A 20,988-nucleotide genomic window follows, 5' to 3' on the forward strand; every position below is an offset into this window, starting at 1 on the left:
CACTAGCCACTTAAGGAGTTGTATGACTGGAAGCTCATTTCTGTTATGCTTCCCTGGACATCTTCATCGAGTGGCCTACACAATTCTGTAAACTAAGTCATTCTTGCTTTTAAGACAATTTAGCTTGTTGAGGACTTGGGAAATCCTTGATGTTGCAAGTAACCAGGTGATCCCATAATTAATTATAATTGAGCTGATTGGTATTTTGGAGCAAAATTTTTATAATTGACAATGGACTTTCTTTTTAAAGTAGGATCCCCATCAATTAAATTGATTTTAAAGTGGTGAGGATATTTCTGCAATTCTTAAAGTTAAAAAAATTATATTTGCAATTATTATGTGTATTTGTTTCCTGTGTTCACATTTTTCTCCTCTATAGCCATCTTGCTAATTTTGAAAATTGATTTCCCCTGAGCTAGAACGGGAGGAAAATGAAACAGGCAAAAAAAGGGGGGAAGAAATGGAAATCTGTAAATGAAAGATACTTTTTGCTAAAGCAAAAAGTTGAAAGACTTGTGAATGGGGAAAGAAAGGAAGAAAACTTGAAATAAAGTGAATCAAAAGCAGGAGAAACAGTGTGAAAATTATTAATGAAATTGCTTTCCAGCTTTTCTAACATTTTGTCTCAGTAAGCCACAATACCAAATTGTCAGCATAGTTCTAAGACGGACATTTTAGTGTCTCTTTCATAATTCCATTTCAGGGCTATGGAAGAGAGATTACAATCTGTATTTAATTCTTAGACTTACAAATATGCCTTTTCCCAATAAATAGAGAATCAATGATGAACTTTATTGTTTTTTCAGCTTTCTCAGTAGGGAAGTTTGGCCTCTTTACATTGGAAGACCTGTCTGTGGCGTATGCATTTCAGAGCCTTCCCACCTGCTTTTGTCAAGCTGGGTGAAATATATCAGTAAGTAACATAATTTTGACATAAAAGTAAAATTGTATGCAGTCACAAATAATTGAATAAGTGAATTCACAGTTCAATTTGAACAGATCTATGACTAATAGTAATCTAGTATTAATAGATTATTAACTCCACATTTATTAACATTTATATGCTAACAGATGAAAATATTTCACATATGAAGTAGGTACTGTTCTGTTCATAACTAAATATTTGCCTGTGTAATATTTTAGAAGTAGAATGAAGAGTAGCTTCATGTTGAGTCAGGCTACTGATTGGAAGAACTATGCTGTGTTAAGACAGTCTTATTTAAACCTTCTTGCTCCCACTGGGAACACGTTATTGTGTATGAGGGCCATCCTACTACATTCTTAGTATCAGCAAAGATAATAAGGTCAAATTATGCAGAATACTTTCCATGGATGCTCTTGTAATACTAAAATTTAAAAGCCCTTCAGGCAAATACTAAAAACACACACAGCTGTGTTGTCTGAATGACACCACTGATCAGTAGGAAGGAGAGAACACAGGGCTATCTGAAACCCTGATTACCACTAACCCTGGTTACCAAGTGGAAGCTGTGGTGTGTGTAGCAACAGCAGTTAGACTATATGTAAGGCAACTGTAAGTCCATCTGAGAAAATTTCTACTAACAACAGCCAAACTCAGCCAGCTTTCCTATTAACACAGTAGGGACAGTGGAAGCCTCACAACAAGATCTTGGAGTCTGTTCAAAATACCGTTCAGACAGTATTTTGGTTCTGACCCTACGGAGACTTAATAACTTGGTTAATTTTGACCATCGCACGTGACCAAAGAAGTCAATGTTAAGCCTGCCTATTTGGCATGAAAGAATATATGTAAATGTTTAATTTCCGTATTGTCTGATCCAGTAAAGTCAAATTGGCATCTTTGCATTAATTAAAAAGAGGAGTCCAACTCAGTTATTTGAGCGGTCAATAAGAATAATTGCCCTGAAATTAGGATGAGAGGCTTTTGTTTTTCATTACATGCTCTAAGTTAGATACACCATATCAGGTGTAAGAGATTGTTTTTGAGTCCTACCATGACTTGGGGGATTTTTTTCTCCATCTCTACTGTTCATGCAGCAGTAAATCTTTTGAGCAATATTCCTCACAAGGAGAGAGGGAAAGGAACGGTGCATACCAAGAAGGTAAAAAAATTCTAATGCCCTGTATGGCATGATCTTCTGTCTTTACTTACCTGGTTATAATAATGACAGAATTGTTGGGCTCTTCAGATAATAACCTGTTTAAAGCTCTTGGGGAGTGCCTTTTTTATCAGCATTAATTGCTTCCAATGAGACTAAGCATTAGTAAAAGTAAGTCTTTGCATCATCAGAGACTAATTAGGATAAGTGCAAAGGAAAGAGAAGTAGAGTGAAAATTGTTCTTATTATTCTTAATCTTGCTATGTATTGTGTTCTGACCCTAGCAGCACACTTTTCTGTTTCTTGCTTGTTACCTTCTAGTGTTATAAACATTGTCTAACTTAGAGGGCTTTTTGTCTTTTATCTATCCTTATTTTTCATGTATTTACATAGATGCTACCAATTAATGTTTATTTTTGATGCTGCTTTCAGTGGGAAGCCACACTTGTGAAGATCAAGTACGCAAACAGTTTAGTGTCCTATTCGAGGAACACAGCCACTGCTGAACAGCTTGAGGTTGATTTTTCCATAGTGACTTTACCTGGACACATATGGGAAAACATAAGGTAGGCAGTAGCTAAGCAGGAAGTATATTATTTCATTTTCTGTTAGTTGTCATCATGTTTACAAGTTTAGGTTGACTATACTCCCTCATTATTTGGCATTTTTGAAAGATCAGTGATGATGGGATGAAAGAATATGATAGTTTTAGTCTTGTGATAGGTTCATACTGCATATAGTATACTAGATGTGTAGTATTAGGTAGAGCAATAGGTGGTTAATATTTATGTTATATATATAAAAATAGTGTATTCAAGATTAACAATATATTACCAATACTTTCAAAGAAAAAATAAGAAGTTTGATTCCTGTGTTTACTCAGGGCCTTATCTGACTCTTTTATAGTGGTATCCCTGCTGGCTTGATGTAGTAATCTGTTATAATTAATCTGGTTAATCTGATTATAATGTAACCAAAAGTAAATCAATATAAATATAAAACAGAAAAGCATTTTTTCCCCCAGCTGCTCACTATCACTTCTGAGAATGATCAGGCAAGTTCATATTTCCAAAGGCACAGTAGCCCAGGCATGAAATGATTCCTTTGCCCAGAAGTTCTGCAGCCACCATAATTCTTCAGGATAGCAGCATGAGCTGGTCAGTTTGTCTTTAGTCATATGGCAAGGTGACATTTTTTGTTGTTTCTGGATCCTAAAATTCTTAAAGGCTTGTGAGGGTCAAGTTTAGTAGCCAACTTATTTTCTCTTTGTCTAATATATAGCTCTCTAATACAAGCACTACTTGATCTCTAAAACAATGTATTTTTCAGTGGTGTAAGAATAGAGTACCTCACTGGAGTCACACTCTAGGGCATTAGAGAATAATCTGTAAGTAAAAAGCAGAATGTTGTGATCACCCCTCCTTATTGTGGTTTCTGATTACCTGACTTGCCAATCACACACAGGATTTTCCTTAATGGAGCTAAGTTTCACTGACCACAGGACCAGCTGACATGTAAACTGTAAAACTTGGAAGTTTAATTTATGCTTGTCTGTGTTTGTTTTAAGAAGAAACAATCTGATCAGAAAAAAAACCACAATAGAGTATATTTTAAATTCAAGAAAAGAATCCGTTTCATCACATTAAATGTTTCCAGAAAATTATGTACTTTGGAAGGCATTTCTGTGACCTTTTAACTGTTAATATTGTAATTACTGTTTGCTACTATTGTAAAACATTATACTGTCATATGTACACCATGTGCACAAGGTAGACTGTCCTGTTTAGTACTTCTTTGTGTGCAAGTAAATTACTGATAACTACATTCTGAGTATTTCTTTCCTCGAACAACTGTGCGTCTGTTGTTTAATCTTGACTATGTCTCTCAATTTGCTTTTGGGACTTTTATGTTGGACTGTGTCAAAAACTTTGTTATGCTGTGCAAATTTACGTTGTAATCCTCCCACTCTTCACCAGGCCAGTTGTAAATGAAGGAAAGTAAGCTAGTTTAGCATTTGGTTTTGATAAATCTTTGCTTTTCAGCTTACACTGCTTTTGGTGCCTGTAAATTGATTGTAATAATTTTTCCAGATGTTTTCCCAGATAGTCAAATTAGGTTGCCTATTAGGTTCCTGAGATGCCTTTTTTCCCTTCTTTTTTAAAGATAGGTAGGATGTTTGATCTGGTCCAGTTTTCTGGATTTTCACTTAGCTCAGAGACATGGAAAAAAGTGAATTTACCCAGGTCACACTGTGTTCAGATGCCAGACCACGCATAAACAGAATAGATAACAGGTATCTCCTGATTCCAGACATATAACAGATACTACCTGATTCCAAATTCATATTATGCCACACTGGCCCTGAAATGTATTTGAAGTACTACTAACCTCTTTATACTTCCATCCTTGTCATTATTGTAGTTGCATAACCAGAGATTCTGGAGGCAGTCTATAAGGTTTGAAAAAGTCCACTAAAGTTTGAGTTAGCTCCTCAGCTGTTATCAGTGGCTTACTGGTGTTGTCTGACATCATGATTCACAAGACCGAGGTTAGGCAAATGTTGTGATCAATTCCCACATTTAAGAAAATGGCTTTCTGCCTCTGGTGTGCAGCTACTCTCTAACTAGTCAGCCCTGTCACCCTCTCCCCAGCTATTTCAGCTCGGAAGGAGAAAGTGGGCCCGATCACAGGGAGTCACGCTGGGGCACACAGTGAACATGGATCCCAGTAATGGCTAAAGTGGCAGAAATTTGTGCCCACGTGAAGAAAGGACTACAGACAGGAGGAATGAGAGAGAAGTCCGAGCTCTAAGAATAAAGAAACAGGAGAACACTGCTGTAAAGAACCAGAAAAATAGCATGGTTTTTTGTGAGAGACCTCAGTGATTATTCTTTTATTGGAATCATTAAACCTTTCTGTAATTAAGTGAAAAGCTTGTAATGTTCACATACCCATCTCTGTAGGAATTCCTTGAATATTTTGTTTAGCCTGCAGAGGCATAGCTTAAGTTGGCCAATGGTAAGAGACAATCCTTGGTTTATTTTCCCCTGGGGACTTCTACACCACACAGGCTTTGTGTTTAACCTTTACATTTTGTTCAGAGGACAAGAGGTTGAAGTCTGCAGGATAACCAGAAATACCCAACATGGCACAGCTGCTATGGAGAAAACCTGAACTGCTTTTGAGCACAAGTAGTAAACATCTGGGGATCATTTGAAACTGTAGATGCTCGCTCACTATGGAAGACATGAAAGAAGCAGTTAATGTTTCTTTTCTGAGTAGGGGATTGATCTTTATCACCACTTTCCCTAAACTGTATTAATAACAATCACCAGGGACAAGAGAAGTACGCATATTTTAAAAGGCAGCAGTAGTTGCCCCAGGTCACAGAAGTAAAGGAGGAATTTAAATCTGAGTTTTATTTGTTTTCTATCCAGAAGCATGAGCCTCTTTTGTTGGAAATAATTTTTGTGTGAGGTTTGACTGAGACTTCTAAGGATACATTCAAATAAGTCAAGTTAACAAGAGCAAGAAGAAAAAAATCCCTCCCGTAAGGCCTCAAAAATCATTCTTTCTCTACTGTACCAAAAATATTTGTAATTTGTGTGTGTATGTGTGTGCCAGGGCTTTTTATTTTTAATTTAAGATAAAAGTATATAAGAAGGTAGTTCTTGCTTCCTAGAACATTTGGTCTAGTATTTTCTATACTAGGTCACTGAGGCTGCTTCCATCTGTGGAGCCAATAATCTCTGTAGCACCCAGAAGACTGTCCTCCAGCCACCCAACACGCATGGTTTGCTTTGTGTGGAAACCAAGTAGAGGAATGAAGGAGAAGGAATGGTCTTCTGCAAACATACCTGGTGAGGTTGCTTGAGTCTACTGAAATGGAATATCACTGTGGGAGTACTTCCTTGTACGCCTGCAAGACCATGTAAAATGGGACTAGGGAGAGCTCACTCATGTCTGTTCTGAGTGATTCTGCATCTTCCTGTCTCAGTCCCCACTGACCAAAGTAAGTGGAAAGGGATGGCATCCAATTCTCTCAGAGCTGTCCCTTTTGTTGAAATATTGCCATTACATTGGAGCAAGTTGTCTCAGGAGCTGGCCCATCTGCTGCTCAACAGTATCTTTCTTCTGTAAGAGATAGTCTTCTACATCACCCATACCTCTTGGATGCTCATGTTGAGGGTGGATCAGCACAGGAAGGGTCTGCCCAGAGGGGCCATGGAATTTCTGTATCCTGGAGGACCTCAAAACTTGACAGGACAGTCTCTGGCCAACTTGATCTAACTTTGAAATTGACTGGTGTGAGCAAGGGGTTGAACTAGATGATCTCCAGCAGTTCGTTCCAACTTAAATTATTCTATGAATCTGCTTTAAGTACTAGAAACTGTATACCTCAGTAGCAGATCTGACGTCAGAAGTAATGAGGAATCCTGCTGGCTGCAGAAGCAAGATCCTTGGTCAGTAACAGCTGCTTAACTAGAATAGCCTTTTCCCCAGCCTCGGAACTCACCAGGCTACATTCCTGCCTGTCAAATGAATGAGTTGGTTTTCTTGGTCGCAGACTTTTCAGGTCCAAGTACAACTGTCAGGCATTCCTAGCTCAGAATTCACCTACAACCACTAATGCTTAACAGTCACCTGCTTTCCCATCAGTGTATCTCCAAGGATGGCAAGATCTAGTGTCCTTCCCAAACTGGAGGAGCAGAGGAAACTAAGAGCCATCCCTTAGAGCTCTTGCCCCAGGGCAAAGCAGCTGCTCTTCACTCCCAGCTGCTCCTGAGTGTCATCTCTCCTCTTCAGCTCTTGGAAGATATGCAGTGTTGCTCCCCCTTTCTTCCTTCCTCCTCCTTCCACTCCCATAATGTAAGATGAAGCCTTCCTATTTCTTTCGATATAGGGCCACAAGATCCAAAGGAAAGAAACATCTGAATCTTTTACTTTTTCTATGGGTGTAAATGAAAATTTGGGTTTATGCCTTTAAATTCCTACTGAGGAAAGTGTAGAGGTGCTGCTTTTGCTGATGTAGTGGAATAACGCAAGTACTAGTCTAAATTTTTAAAAGTTCCCCTATCTGGAACATAAACTAATATATGGAGTAATTTTGCCATCTCAACAATCTAACGTACCCCACGGGTCTTGCCATCTCAACAATCTAATGTACCCCACAGGTCTTTATGTACCTTGGGGATGTTGTCCTAGAAAACTTTACTTTTCTTAACTTTCAGAATGTAGTAATGCACATATATCAAAAGCAATGCAAGATATTAATGATGTCGGAAATTTTCTAAACTTTTCTTGACTATTTTTAAAGGAACTTTTCTGCACAACTATGGCAAGGCAGATTTCCAAAGCAGCATACTTGAGTCTTGTTGCTGTTACAGATATTAATGGATGTTATTTGGTTGAGTCCCCCTGTGGTGCTTTGAAAGGGTACACTTGTGTGTGTAATAAATTAGTTTGTTTCCTTGTTCACAGATTTTTTGAGAAGTAGAATTACAAAAGCATTCCTTCCCATAAGACAGAAGCAAGGCCCACATATCATACTTCTTTGCTTCCAAATGGGATATTTCTTTGCTGCACCTGGAAAGAATGGCAGGATCCCAGCTGACAAAAATTGGATTTCAGTGAAGTCAGAGGGGAACATGAAATCACTGAAGGAACAGACCACATATAAACCCAACAGCACAAATTAAGGAAAAGTTCTTATCTGTCACAGACTAATTGACCAGGGCCTACTGTTTCATGTATCAGATCTCTCCCTGCTGTTCAGAGAATCTTGAGTAAAATAAATCTGTGCCAGAAATAATTTATACTTATATGTGTATATCTGTTCATAGATCACAATGTGGTCTGTTTTCTATATACCCCTTCTGTTTGCAAGCATCACCACTGATTTAAAAAGGGGATGTATGCATCTACACTAAACAGTGTTTGTAAAGTTAGATACCACACTCATCTCATTCATCTTTATTGGATCACATGTTGGTAAGGGTTTTGTTAAGTGCTCTATTATTTTGAAAGTCAGTTTAGTGACTGCATACTATAAAAGTTAAAGCAATTATATGTAATGCATAATGAACAATATTACTTCCAAATGTTCACATGTAATGCATGTCAGATTTCAGTTGAAAAACAAAACAAACCCCTCAAGGTTGCAGTCTGCTCTTTAGAAGAGCCACATGTTGTAACCTCAGAACCTCAAAATATCAGCTGGTCTCTGTGCACGATCTGAACAGCGGAATCTATGCCATACTCTGCCCTTTTTTTTCTTTAATCTGGCTGCAGTAATGATCAGATGTGCACTTCTGCCAAATGCAGTCAGTGTTTGATCCACATACAGATCAGTGAATTGATCTATACTTTTTTTTCTCATGGCATATCTCATTCTAACATAATTTTTGTACAGGATATAACAAAGACAGATACAGAAATAAGGAATGACCTTTTCTAAAATTCATCTGCGTAAGTAATATTCTTACATTACTTTTGGTAAAATGAAAATATCTGTAGACACCAAATGAGATCAAGGACTGTTGCATTCTCATACCAGAAGAGTTAGTCTCTTGTGAAACATGCAAAATCTAAATACTCTGGACAGATAAAAGACACAGATTTACACCTGCCTGGAAAGAAGAGTAGAAGTGATCAGTCATGGTTGCCAGGAACACCTTGTCGTTGTCAGAAGAACCTCTTGAGGAGGCCAGTTACTATTGTTCCAGTCCTTCAGCACAGATTTCCATGTACCACACATCTTTCCTATCCTATTTTCTGTGTACCTGCTTCTGCTGTTCTTATCCACCGCTGGTGCTGCCTTTGCCATACAGAGTGTTAATTTTTTTTATTATCAGAACTGTAGATGTAAGTTACCATAGTAAACTGAGATTGAGTCATTTAGAAACAACTACCTGTCCCTTCTGTCTCACCTTTTCCTTCCCCAGATGCAGTGGCATACAGGAAAGAGGTAGGGCTAAAGGCAAGGATAGCTGCTGCCTCAACTGTTGAACTCTGGTCTGTCTGTATTTGTGAGCTGGCACTCTGAAATTATACACCAGTTCAGTCACAGAAAAATTCCAAATAACGATCATTAAGAAAGACAGTGGGAAAGCCTGGCTGGACCACTCATGTCTTAGACTGGATTTCTCTGATTTCCTCCTTTGCAGGTGAACCTATTTATATAAGAAATATGGCCTCAGGCCCTGAAGTTTTGAACACTTTATTAAAATGCATTGATCATGATTTTGCTGAGGATTGCAATATTTCTTGAAAAGTTCATATGAAGGGTTTGGTCTGGGGTTTTTTTGCTCCTACAGAAATGTTGTAATCTTCTGTTCTGAAGCAAATCAGCTTCCTGGGAACTTTGCAACTACTCAGATTAGTTTCATGTAAGCTGCTTAGGAATATTCCCTTCATTCAAATAGACCAACAATACCCAAGCAAGGCATTTGTGTATCACATTTGGAAACAAAACTTCTTATATATTGAAATAAAATTTTATGTATGGAATTTTATTTAATACAACATTAATGTGATTTTAGGTAAAGCTGTCCAACAGGGTGAAGCAAATGTTTGAAAGAGTTTTTATTTTACTTCTTTGCTTATATTGTGGTTGGTATAAACTGCTTTTGTTAGTTTAATAACAAGGGTGGGAAGAGGCCAAGCACTGGGAGATTAATTTAAAAAATAGCTCAGAAGAATTAGTCACAGGAGAGCAACTTCAGGGTGTCTGGCATATATCAGCATTTTATTTCATTGTAACCAAAATATTGCACATGGATTCATAAAACACATTTGTTAGGTTTTCTTTTAAGCTTCACGGTTTGTTCTTGCTTTTAAAACCTGTGGTAGGTCAGAATTAATGGTAGCAATTTCCTTTGCTAATGATCTCAAATATACTCTTTTTAAACCCAAATAGAAGCTTTTTCTAGAAAGGGCTGGAGGCTCTTCCAGCAGTATCAAGATAAAGCATGAAATGACACTTCTAAATCATGTATCTACATTTGTATTAAAAACTGCAGTAAGCCTCAACAGAATTGTTTTTAAACTACTGCAAAATGTATTTAGTGTTCATAGGCAAAACATTATATACTTATATGGAGATAGGCTTTGTACAATAATGCTAACATCAATCTGAATGTTATATGTGAGATCACAAAAAAAAATGCAGTGATTACAGGAATTTAACAGAAACTTAATCAAGTTTTTAAAATATTTATCACGCGTGTTTTTCTGGTCAATCTTTCTCCCTTCTGACAGAGAGGAAGAAACATCACAATCCATTCTTTCAAGTAGGATTTCATAGTTGTATAAGCTGGTTGTTTGCTTTCTGTATTTTAAAGTGTTCAGCAGGGTAGCAGAAGGATTTGTCAATGTTCTTGGCATGAACTTCATGGATATGTGTGTAGGGGGCATATCTCTGTGTAAGACATTTGTATCCTTGGACAGCTTGAAGGCATTTCTATGCTACAAAGTTATGTTACTGGAGATGTTACGTCTGCTTATGTCACAGTTTAAAGTAATCTGTAGAGAAGTTAGGGTTTTTTTTTCATATTTTATTTTTAGTATTTAGAGCACATGATCATTATTAATCAGATTCAGACTAAGTGCCAATAAATTCCACAGGCTTATAGGCCAGAGATATATCAAGTGACTTTGTCCTACAAAGATGAAGGAAGTAAATATTTCTTACATTGTGCAGTTTCAGGCTGTGATTCCATAATTGTTAATACAAAAATCTTTACTGATGCACGCAGTGATGCAAATGTGATCTGGATCAGGCATAGGAATACAGCTGCATTTCGGTTGAGTGAGCCAGCACATTTAGCTCAATCTTTATGCCATCTTTATGCTTTTAGATATTCTTTAAAAACATGCAAACATGCCCCAGAAACAAAAACCCCAAGTCTGCAGAGTGAGTCTCTACCGGATTGGTAAATTGTATTGTGTGGTTGCAGCAATTTTGAGCCAGTAGTAGAAGTCCATGAAGTGGATGTTCTTGCTTGGGCCATAATTTAAGAGGGAAACAAATGCCTTGGAAGGCTATTCGATTAATGGATCTTGTTCATCACCATCTAGACATGAGCGGGGACATATTTATCTTCTATGATAGAGAAGACACAAAGTTCTGTCTACAGCTAACCTGTTACCAGCAACACTTGTGCTAGCTCAGCAGAAGACCAAGAAACATGATTTCCAAGCTACTAAAGACCCACTCTGATAAATCTCTTATGAGAGGAGGTACGATGCACACATCTTAATTCAAGTGAGCAACATCATACATTAGAAATCAAAATAAGCATTTTTCTCTAGTGAAAAGAGCATCTTGGTGTGATAGGTGTACTTTGGTGATGAAAATGCTGTAATTGAAGCCCTCTGGACTCCTCTTTTTTCCCCTTCCAAATGACAGCTTCACATTTCAACAAGGTTGCATCAACAATTCATCTTTCTAAGAAAGATTAATAGTGTGCCATAAAGTTTCCCATGTGTCTGCATCTATCTGAGGAGCCTTTAAAACCTTATCTTCTCAGCTGGACTTTTTTTTTTTTTTTAAGCCCAACAAAAACAACAGTAGGGGTTTGCCCTAGTGACCTCAGCCAGTCTCTTTGCAGAGTCATAGCATCTTGTTTCCTGAGTGGATGTAGCACTGCGCTTCAGAGGTGGCTGCTTTTTAATTAGTTTGCTACTGTTTGTGAAGGGAAGACCTAGATAAAGGTAAGCTATTCAGTGAGGGTTTTTTTCAAAAGAAGTGACCAATAATCAAACTCTTTGCTTACTGAAGCCAGTCAGGCTTTAAGAGGAGCTGAGGCAGGGCACCAGTGGATGTTTTTGAAAAATCTATCCCTGCATTGTTGGGTTATTTTAGTATAAACAAATGCATCCTTTGTTTATCCCTTCATTTCTTCCACAGAGTTTTCTAGTTAATGATGACTAAAAAGAAATGATTCACCTCTCCATTTTCCAAGCGTGGAAGTGTTCGTGGAATTTTCCCTTGCTGTAGGTGTTAAGACATGGAAATGCTGGTTTTGCTTTATATCTATAGCATGTTAGTTTCTGGCATGTGCACAAAGACTGGCTGTGTTTATTTTCAGGTACTGTTTACATCGTTCCTCTGGAACTTGGTTTAATGATATCCCTTTTGATTCATCTTTTTATGGGTTTGTACAAATGACTTGAAATATATGAAAAGTGAAATGCCATTTAAATGCATTTCTTTACCTTCCTTTTGCCAGTGCCATTTTTCTGAATCACCTTTGTAAAGGAGTGGCAAAATTTTGCATGCATTTCTGGATAGCTCAGCACATGCCGGTTTTTATTTAAATTTATTTGCTGTCAGATGCTTTTTGCAAGTGCCATACTGGGGCAGCTGCTTTTAAGACAGAAGCTTTGCAATGAAGCAAAGTACTACTGCAGCACCTATGGGGAAGTCGTGTCTATTAAGAGCACAGCTCTGATTTTTGAAGTTTATTTCTTGTTCTCAAGCACAGCACATATCCCACCCTATCATATAATTTCAAAGGATCCTTTGAATAAAAAACTTATATGCAGAACTAGTGTTTTGGGGTTTTTTAATTTATTTTTTTTGTTAAGCTCATTATTACTGATGGGGGCCTGACCATAATCCTCGAAGCTTTACTACTCTTAATTTGCCCTTTCAACCCAGAATGAACAAAAATATAACCTGTGATGGGCAGGAGATCTGTACCTCCTTGTCAAGTGTTTTTACAAGAACAGAATAGTAATCAGTCCATCCACACCACCCTAGCTCTTCCAGTCTTCTCATTTCTGCAGTGTCTCAAGCTTTGATTTCTGAACTGTTTTCCTCGAATAAGAAAAAAATCTTAGACAGTAGCCAGTATAGGGACAAGCTTTGATGCTTTAAGGATTTCTACCTCATGATGGGCATGAGTATGCATTTTCCATCCCATGCTTCTGAGACCCAGCTAATGTTCATTTGTGTCCCACAAAGGCCCACAGACTCACAGCACACAGATATAGCAAAGCAGGGACTAAGCAGAACAGCATCAAAGGCCTTTTTGTGAAAATATGGACAATGCTATAAAACTAACCTTGTGTTAACCTACTGAAGAACAGAGGACAAGAATTCTGAATGGCAAAATATAGAGAGATGTGTGAAAGGGAAAACTTATACAAAAGTAGGCAGACTGAATAAAACTATTTATCTTTAAGCCACACAAGTCATGGTAATTAAATTAGGTCAGGCTGGCTATAAAGCTACAAAAAGCAGGCTGTAACTAATTTAGAAAGAGACAGAGAAGACCTGAAAAGAAAACAGATTGACAGCCCCCTATTATTTTTTATCTAATCAAGGCAACAAAACTTAAGAAAGAGGAAAAGGAAAAAAAAAAAACCACCAGGTTGATTTATCAAGATTTTCTCTCAAACCATTAGGATAGACAAAAGCACGTAGTCACATCTTCGATGTGTGAAGGTTTTCACATTGTTATTAGTGCTAACAGGGGGTTACATGCATACAGATTTTAACCCTGAGAAAAACAGAATAATTGAATGCCTTAAAGTTCAGAAAGTGGTGGAAAGTATAACAAAGAATAAAGTCGATCTGAGCTTTATCATTACAGTATCATTTCACTGAATCAGTCTAAGCATCTGTATCATTTGCTGCTATGTGAAGAGAAATCCTCAACATCTGTGAAAGAAGACTTTTATTTAAAACCATTTCTTCATAAAACCCACCTGCCAGTTTGTATTAGAACAACCCTTTTTGAAAATAATTTCGAATATTTGCTTTGAATTTGAATGTGTCAGGTTGTATGGGGTGTGGGAACTACCATTCTTGGAAGTTAAGAAGGGAAAGATTAGGAGTTTATTTACAGGTGTGGATCCAGGCTCATTAAACAAGGTTTAAAATAATATTTCAGTTGATTTCTACAATAGTTTTCATTCTCCAAGTGATTAGAAAAATTAGCATGCTAAGGCTGTCTGAAGGGCGAAGAAGAGTGTGTGAACAAAATGGGGGAAGGGAACAGACAAAAAGCCCAGCTTGGTTTGTGCTGGTGTCTAATAGCAAACAACCCTTTCCCACCCTGCTTCTCTTTTATGCCTGTTTTAGTTTTAAGTAACTTCTAAAGGTTTTCCAGCAGCAGATGATGCTCAGCCACTGCATTCATCTGAAATAAGATACGAACTTTGCCCTGTGAAGAAAATATTTGAGGTTTTCAACACAATTAAGGGGTTGCAAATTCTCTGTGAAAATGGAAATTCCTTCCCATTTCTACCAACAGGTCCCTGAGGGTGAAATTTTGACCCCCAGTTTGAACTTCACTCTCTTTCATTAACACTAGAGTCATCCCTCATCCCATCTTGCACTTGCAACAATGAAATGTGGATAGTAAAGGAGAAACTGTCTCTTTGGGGTATTGCCATTAGTTAACACCTTTCCAGACAATGAGAGAGAGAGAGAGAGACTGAAAGATGATCAGAAAAGATACACAAAAATGCATGAAGTAGAAAGGAGGAGCAGGCAGGGGGAAAGCAACGTTTAGCATTTCTCCTTGCAGAACTGGCCCTGGGTCTGGCCTGATACCTTGAAGGTAGAGAAAGAAGGAAAAGAAATCATTTGAAAAGGGCTCTGTGAGGGAGAGTAGATTCTGTTCACTGAAGGAAAATATACTATAGAGAACTTATGCAGTCAGAGCTGGCTTGTCACTTTTTCAAAGCTGAACTGGCACCACCAAAGAAGGTTTATTTGTGTTTGAGAGAAGAGGAAGCTCCCACCCTTCAACTTGAAGAGCACTTAAAGCTCCTTATCAATAGAAAGACAGAATTTTAGCAAGAAGTTGCAAAATTAATTGACAGAACCCCAGAGCATTGGCCTAGAATTTGGCCCAAACACAGGCTCAGAGATTCCCAGTGGTGTTGTACCAAAACTTGTTAGCAAAACCTTCTTTTTCCCCTTCATACCTCTCCTCTTCCACCTGTCACCTCATCCATATTATTCCTCCTCATCACTCACTGCTGACTCCACACTGCTTTGTACTGCTGCCCTCTTCCCACCACCTTCTCTTTGCACATCTACTGTCACTGGCAGAGGCTCCAGGGATGGGCATCTGGCTCCATCCCAAGCTGAGCCAGATCAGGACAGCAGAACTTAATTTCTCAAACTCCAAGCCCCTTCTCAACTCACCTGTACAAGTGTACAAATGTTAATACTGCAAGACGTTTTTTCCTCATCTGTCACTTTAAGTCACTTACATAATAAAGAACTGATAGCAGAATGGGTCACTTCCATGGACACAGACATTTCCTCTGAGTTGTGCAATATTGAATTAATACATTGTGGAGAGGTCAAGATCACAACCTTTTTCCTCCTTTTTTTTTTTCCTGCTTTGAGAACAGAACATGTTTGGGATACAGTGGAGCTCTGAATATATCAGAAACTGCCATCAGAGATGGGCTGAGGCACCAAGAAGGAGCTGTTACCAGGTGCAGAGTCCTGCTAAAGATTACTACCCAGAGAGTAATACAGAACCAGGTTTTTAAAGATAAACCACACAACCAGGTCTGAACCCCAAGATTTCAGTACAGCAACTTACTGCTCTGTGCAGTGTTCACATGCAGTCAATATGAGCCAAGGGACTGAATTAAACCTGCTGAGTTTTGACAGATTGGCTTTTACTTCATTTTTATTGCTTATAGGTAAAAGGGGGCCTGCCAACCTACTATAGATTTTGGATCTACAGGATTTGGACCATAACATCTTATGTTTTATTGTGTTTCTTTAAAAAGACCCGTTCTATTTAACTAGAAGCCATAGTTTTTATTATTTTTTTCTATTTATACTTAAGATAAATTGGAGATGGCACAGAACAGTGGAAGAGCAACAGCCTTTAGAAGCACTCTCCAAAATTAGAGTTTGTGAAATACTTTCCAAACATTTGCATGAACAGTGCTACATCGGTCTTTCAGACAACTGGTTAAAAAGAGCATCCTTTAATCTAAACCATGTTCTTTGGTATTTCTTAATCTAATTAATTCATCTTCTTTTTATACTTTGCAGTGAGAAACTGGTCGTTACCTCTGAGTCCTTTCCACTAACCGTTTCTTTCAGTTTTGGCACGATGCAGTACATTTTCATTGCATGAGGATCTCTGCAAACAAAGGAAAATAAAGAAACTGTCAGATTAGATTTCATATATTACTCTTGGCATTGTACTCACTAGACCTGGTACACTGAATTTTGAAAGCCTCTGATCTTTTATAACCATTTCCAGTCTTATACATACATTTTAAAGGTTCTCATCTGCAGTCACTGGGAATATGATTATTAAAGCTGAGGTAATTTGGATATTTTCTTTCTGTAAAGATATATAGACTGATTCATTACACCATAAATAATTCCCAGTGTTTCATTATCCTTTCTGATACACTTCTTATTGTTTTATTAAGATTCTGAATTTATTTCTTTCACCCTTTTTTTTTCCTGCTAGGGATATATAATGCTTTAGAACTTAAAGTCAAAGTGCTTAGATGTAAGAATAGATTAATCCAGTTTGTTATATTTTCAACACATTTGGTTTATAAATCAGATTCATGCTTCCTTTTATTATGTTTTTTGCTTTGTCATTTTCTAAAAAGTGTTCCTTTATCTCTGTGCATCTTTGATTTCGTAGATTTACATACTTATATAAAATGCAAAATGTTCAAAACTGTGTCAGCAAAAAAGGGTCTCTATATCTACATCTCTGATACACAAGGTGGGATAAAATCAGTGGGCTTTGATAGAAGGACAGAGTTAAAGTCACTCAGGTATTGGTCAGAAAGTGTGCCAATGGGAATGAACACTGAGAACAAGTTCAGAGTAGTGAGCTCCTCCTAGCTCTTATAGTACCATAAAATAGATACATCAAGGACACAAAATCTTTTTTTCTCCTCCCAGACTGCTGTGTCAATCTGAAAGCCTAATGATCATGCATTAGCACCTCAATTATTAACCATCTTACGGGTTGGGATGAGTGCGACTTCTCCATACTATTGTGTTCCTCCTCAGTTCAGGCAAATCAACCAAACTGAAGATACATTGACCTTCTGAGGCTTAAATAGAAGAGAAGATCCCTTGACACAAAATCCTTTAAGTATCTCTATACAGCAATTCCCTTGGCCAACTCAATGGGCCACACAAAGAATTTCCAGAGCTGAAAGCATGAGCCTTGACAACTTGGGCTACAGTCTAAATTAAATGAAAAGGCTAAGCTTGCTGGAGAGCATTAATAGACAGAAATCCCATGTTATTTGTGGGATCGTAACTCAGCAGTTGCAATCACACCTGACCTCTTTAGGAAAGAAGAATAAGTTTTCTGGAACAATTGGCTGAGATTACAGGTTATTCAGATATCTTTTCTGAATGCAAACAAAACCATACTGTCTTTAATGCTTGTATTATAAATAACTTGCATCAACTTCTGAATCCCCTCACTCCTTTCCTTCACTCATATGAGCACTTAAATTTAAAAGGGGGAGATATTTTGTAAGTCTGTCTCAAACTTCTGATTGTACTTCCCTTCTTACCTGTACAGCTCAAGGACAAGTCAGGGTAGAATATCTGCGGTCCTTTGTTATGAATACAGTAGCCTTATTGATTGCGGCTGCCACTAGTTCCAAAACCATTTCTTAGTAGCCTTTTCATCCTATCTAGGTGATTAGTAACTTTCTTAGAAGGATCTCTTTTATCCTTTCTTTTTTTTTTCAATTCCTTTCCATTTTTCTTGGCCATCTAGTTGGCCATGCAGTCTACTATTCAAATTCCATCTCCTTTTCTTAGTTCAGATGAAAGTCCTTCCTTGCTACCTACCAAATGTTGGTCTCCAACCTCAGTGTTTCTTTTGACTGGTCCTGTTATGAGTTCCATATCCTGATCTTTCAAAATTTCAGGTAGTATATTCAGATAGCTTATAGTATTTCAGTGTAGCTACTTTCAGTGATGTTTATTACTTCATACATCATCCTGAACTGACAACACTAAATCTGTCATCTTGCTTACTGAAGAGCTCTGCATGAGATGTGAGGAGTTTCCTTCACTTTTTTGTCTTCAGCACAGTAAGCTTTCCTACCTCTATTCACTGTTTGGTTTTTTTTTTAATCAGATGACTTGTTTCTCTAAATGTTGAAATACCATTGTATGTCATAATGAGGTTTGTGGATAATATTGCCTATGTTGGTCTTAACAACAAGCATAAAGAGTCCATTGCCTAGAGAAACTCTGCAACTTATTAACTAGTTTTATCTTTCTTTGAAAGAAGAAAAAAAAAGTATCTGACTGATATGCCCATCCAACACTCTGAAAAGAAACAATTCTTAGCCAGACCATTCCTTTCCCTAACAAGAAAGGCAAACAAAGAGAACTCACACATTAACTTTTTTGATTCTCAAAGAAGAAAGCCTATAATCTAACTAAGAACTGTTTTAGATTTAGAAAACACGATAGAACAAAAGTAAATTTTCAAAAAGAGAGTTTCTGTGGTATGCATATGTCAACATTATCACTCTCTGTTAAATTTTGTATTTGAAAAGCAGCTTTTGGAGGCAAATATCAGAGCACTAAAGAAAGGACAGTGCACAGATGTGAATGAGAAATATGGCAAGGTTATCAGTGAATGTAACGTGGAGGAAAGTAGCCTTTAATGAATAAAAAGGAAGGTGTATTAGGGGAGGGTTCCTGTGTTTAACAGAACCCTAATCTTTGCTCTAAGTGATATGGGCAGAAAATCTGTGAGGTTTGCTCAGAGTGGTTCACCTTGTGACCAAGAACATTAGGGAAGCTGCTATACAGCACCAGGTTCAGTATGGAGATTATTACACCACTTAACCTTATCCTCAGGTCAGGCCCTCCCAGATCCATTAACTGTCATTTTGTTTCCTCCTGCTTTCAAAAGCCGTTGAGAAGGTCTGAAAATAAAGGGCCTGTTTTACTTCAAATCATTTAGCATGGATGTAGCTTTGATCTCATAACCTTTAGCCATTGCGGCACTGCTGTGGTATGGCATAAGCAACCCTGTGTGACACTGGTAACCCTGGTATCCGAGACACCATTTCCTATTATCAGGACTTTACTCATGTTATTAGCTGGTAGAGTGTATAATTTCAGCTCCTAGAGATAAGTAAGATTCTACAGACTAATGAGTGAAATTAATTCTATTTATTTCATTTTTAACATTTCTTGAAAGTGCTCCACTACAGTTTAGGAAAAGAAAAAGGGAAACATTCAGTCACCCAAAGGTAAAGAAAGGTGACTTGTATTGGGTTGAACAACAAGGCAAAGGAGGCCACATGGCCAGCACACATTGCATTCCAGCTATTCTCAGCTGGAGGATGCTCCTCTGGAGGCTGGCATAGATTTGAGTCTCCTGATGGTGTCTTACTTTACCCCGGGATCCTCACAGAGAATTTAAAGTTTGGCCTTAGGCAAATAATCTTAATCATGGCTCCTCTAAAATAAAATGGAACCAATGGGACTAGCTTAAGCTAGAGAAGTGAAGCGCTTTTAATTGTAAATACATATGAACCATTTAGATTGAAGACAGTATAGCATGTGCAGTACGAGAACAGGATGTCTTATCATCTTATTAACTGGATTAATTGATCAGCCTTTCCTAAGTGAGCAGTGAAAGGAAAAAAGCTTTTGTTTAAATATTGGTTTACTTTGCTATGATGGTTTAAGACATATTATTACTAGAGGTGGTCTTTAATACGAGTCTCGTGGTATCCTTAAGCCATAACTCTTGGAACCACCTCGTTCCTTATACCTCTTCCTTTGAGCCAGGAGTGTTGCAGCAGAGCACAGTTCAGCACTACACGGCCCATTAAAGGAGCTTATATAGCATCTTATAGGCCTATAGATCCAGTGGGAACCTTTGGCAGACACAGAAATGCCTTGGAAGACTGGGAATGTTGATGACCTGACAATGATTGATAATATTGCATTAGAAAAATAAATACCTGTATAATATGGCAGAACCTGTCAAGATGGATAAAACAAAGATTTGCCAGTAACTATGCTGTGCAGCTTTCCAAACCACTGAACCTGCTGGTTAGCCTAGGCCTCTATTTCCTCCAAACCGTCATAAAAATTTATTGCAGATGGGTACTAAGAAACTACAGGAAAATTCTTCACCATTCTAACAGCATCTCTGCCTCATGATGGTCTTGCAGTAACTTTGGTTTTTTCCTCCCCCAGCAGGAGAGGTTTTCTGCAGCCCAACATGGTTTAATCCTCTCTTACAAACGGCAAAGAAAAAAATTTATCGGCCTATCTGGGATAGCCAAGGGATGAAGTACCAAAAAGCTGTATATGAACAAGAGAGACTTAAATCACACTTGCAATTTCAGGCACAGTTTCAGCTGCTGTGCGAGGAGCCCTGACACTATTCTCAGCCCAGGTATTGTTTTGCTCTGGGGGCTGATGGTAACTAACTGCCCAATATATCAGAACAAGACAGTTTTGTGTAATTTGGCTTCTCTTCTGCTATGTATTCATCAATACATCAGGAGCAAAAAAAAGCCCAACTGAAAGCAAACCTGGGTGACAGCATGATTTGGAGCTGACTGAAAGCTGGAGTAATGGGGCAGTGTGCTGGCACGCTCGGGACTGGGACTTGGCATGTGCCGTGTCCTTTTGTACCACTCGCTGAGCAGAAAGGCATGACAGATCCAGCTGGACATGCTGTACTGATAAATCTCCTCTCACACTGGTGACCCTCAGCATAGCATAGACCTGGCACTGGTGGCCGTACACTTGTACACCATTCATTTGTATCATCCCGAACTCAACGGGTTTACAATTGGATACTGGGAGTTGTGGGCTGCAGTCACCCACCACCCACGGGAAGGCTGCCTGTCCCACCCTGCCGGCAGGCCGGGTTTAAATCACAAC

This window comes from Strix uralensis, chromosome 4, assembly GCF_047716275.1.
Source record: "Strix uralensis isolate ZFMK-TIS-50842 chromosome 4, bStrUra1, whole genome shotgun sequence".
In the NCBI taxonomy this organism is placed as follows: Eukaryota; Metazoa; Chordata; class Aves; order Strigiformes; family Strigidae; genus Strix; species Strix uralensis.